Source organism: Priapulus caudatus, unplaced genomic scaffold (assembly GCF_000485595.1).
Source record: "Priapulus caudatus unplaced genomic scaffold, Priapulus_caudatus-5.0.1 Scaffold3364, whole genome shotgun sequence".
NCBI lineage: Eukaryota > Metazoa > Priapulida > Priapulimorpha > Priapulimorphida > Priapulidae > Priapulus > Priapulus caudatus.
The window spans coordinates 4683-8090 of NW_014580425.1; positions in this window are offsets into that span (position 1 = coordinate 4683).

The window sequence follows — 3408 nt, forward strand, 5'->3', positions numbered from 1 at the left end:
ATGCTAGAGTCTGTGCAAATGTTTTGTCGACGCAAATGCTGCTAGAGTATGTCGACGCGACTAGAGTAATGTCGACGCGAATGCTGGAGTCTGTATAAATGCTAGAGTCTGTGCAAATGTTTTGTCGACGCAAATGCTGCTAGAGTATGTCGACGCGACTAGAGTAATGTCGACGCGAATGCTGGAGTCTGTATAAATGCTAGAGTCTGTGCAAATGTTTTGTCGACGCAAATGCTAGAGTTTGTATGAATGCTAGTCTATAATGTCAACTCGAATGCTAGAGTTGACGCAAATGCTAGAGTCTGTATAAATGCTGGAGTCTGTAATGTTGACGCGAATGCTGGAGTGTAATGTCGACGCGAATGCTATAGTCTAATGTCGACGCGAATGCTAGAGTCTGTGCGAATGCTGGAGTCTGTGCAAATGCTAGAGTCTGTGCGAAGGTTAAAGCAAAATATATTACACAAAATTTGCTTATTTATACAAAATTTGCTTATTTATGCAAAACATTTTACCAAATTAAAATACAAATAAAAAAAAAAAAAACTCCAGTGGGGTCCATCTCTGTGGTCCTGGTATGCCAGCCAAGAGGTCTGCGATGTCATTGCAGGTGCAGGGATGCGGATGGGTCATCAGCCATCTACGCCGCACTGTGGGCTGACGGCAAAGTCTCGTGGCTTACACAGAAAGACAAAGAAAGAAAGAAAGAAAGAGAACTCTCACGCACAACTCTCACGCACAACGTTCGCATCGAAAGAATGAGGTAATTAATAGGGAAGAAGCCAGCAAGCTTTATTTCCAAGCACTTTTCCAGGTGCAAATATTTGCCATTGATAATACGATTGATCATTTACAAAATAACCTTCGATACAGGGGTACGAGTACTAGTGCACTTTTGCAGCAATATGCATCCGATTTTGTCAACCGAAAATAATGACGTGTATCCACTCTGATACGAGAAAATTTTGAAATCCAAAATATGGGTTATCGTTGAATTTGTGCAGCGTCTTGAAACATACGAGGTTAACAACATTTTAGTAATTAACTCACTATTGGATTGAACCATAGGGTGTCACCATTTTCTTGTGGTTTCTATTACGTCTTATTGTTTATATAATGTATGGAGGTAACACTTGTTTAAAGCTAAAGGTCAACTTACGAGCATTTGTCAGCCATTATATCAAAAACCTGAGAACGCCCTCTGAACTAGTTGGTGACACCCGTAAATGGAAGAGGTATTGAAAAGAACTTCGAAATCCTGCGAATGTTTTTGCTTTGCTCAGTATGTTTGACAAGAATTTCCTATTTATAGGATATACAATTAGGCATAGGTTCCAGTGATGGAATGCTTTAGCCAATTTTTTATTTGCCTTATTGGGAATGAAAATTATTGGGGAATAGGCAACAGCTCAGTTAGCTTGACCATATAAGCAAACCAGTTGAGATATGTAGCATATCTCTCTCTGATCTCCAAATCGCAGGCAATGCGCTGGCCAAGACTGTTATACTGAGACAGCTTCATGTCATGAGTTCATCAGTCTCATGAGTTTTCACAAGTCACAAGTCAAAAGTCAAGTCACAAGTCAAGTCACAAGTCAAAAAGTCATCTCACGATAATATGTAATTTAGCTGAAATTATAGCAGTCACATAAACAAAGACAATTCAATGTTTGACAGATGCATGCTGGAAATTATTGTGAACTGTGGGGGCGTGCCAGTTCATATCAATAAAGGAAGGAATTTCAGAAATTTGGAATGGCTGGAGAGAAAATAGGAAGGAAGATATTCAGTAATAAGCAGATACTGACTGAGTACAGATGGTGACTGGTTATGAAAAAGTTTTACGGTGGAACAAGAGATGACATACATGAAAAATATTGGGAAATAGGAATAATGTATAAAGGTAAGGTTATGTAAAGGTAATGTATAAGGTAATTTGAACATACCGACATCTTTGCAGCCACGGAAGAGGCATATCATGTCAAGCGGGGCTCTCAATGAAAAATATTGGGTAATATTGGGAAATATTGGGATATCGATTGGTACAGATGGTGTGGTTATGACATTTTTGATATTGTATTGATATTTTGAATCATTATTTTTATACGCGTGAGCAATAAAAATTATTGGGAAATAGGGAGCAGCTCAGTTTTTGTTTTTATTTCAGCGTTTCTCAATTTGGAGGCGGTCCCAAACCCCACGAGGACAGTCAGATTGTTAACTTTGTTAGCTGCGTGCAGGAAGTCAAATATGCATGCAAATATTCCCAGAGTGCTGGAGTATTGCCTGTGTAGGCTGAGGGTTATTGGGTTAAATCACACACGCACACTCTCATGCACACACACGAGTCCGCCCGCACCAACGCACGTACATACGCACGCACCAACGCACGTACATACGCACGCATCAACGCACGCACCAACGCACGTACATACGCACGCACCTACGCACGCACCAACGCACGTACATACGCACGCACCAACGCACGTACATACGCACGCACCAACGCACGCACCAACGAAACGGCACGCAACCAACGCAGCACATTACGCCCGCACCAACGCAACTTTTAGATACGCACGCACGCAATGCACGTATATACGCAGCGCGACGGCAACACACCCAGCAACGCACGTACATACGCAACGCACCACTGCACGTATATACGCACGGGCATCCGCAACGCACGCACACAACCACGTACATATTTCGCACGCACCCAACGGCAGCGTACATCGCACGCACCACGCACCGTATATACGCCACGCACCAACGCACAGGTACATACCACGCACGCAGCCAACGCACGTACATGACGGCACGCACGCACGCAACGCACGTCATACGCACGCACAGCACCAACGACGACGTACATACGGCACGTACATACGCACGCACGCACCAACGCACGTAGCATACGCACGCAGCCCAACGCACGTACATACGCAACGCACGCAACGCAAGTCACGTACATACGCACGCACCACACATGATGGCACCGCAGCGTACACTACGCACGCACCGCAGCCAAGCACGTACATACGCACAGCCAGGCCGCCACGGCAACGCCCGTCCATCGCACGCACGCACCAACGCACGTACATACGCACGCACGCACCAACGCACGTAGCATACGAGCACGACACCCGCCCGTACTAGCCACCACCAACGCTTAGTGTTTGTTTTTGTGTGCGCGGTGTTGTGCGCGTGTGTGCGCGTGCGTGTATGTGGCGCTGTGGTGTGTGCGCCGTGGCGTGTGTGCGCGGTGCGTGTGGTGTGTGATTGTGTGCGCACGCGTGTTTGCGTACGTACGTACGTGTGGGTGGGGGCGGGAGATTGTAATAACTGCTGTTGCTTTATATATTGGCTGATTGTTAATATATGTTTATTATATTATACGTCATTTAA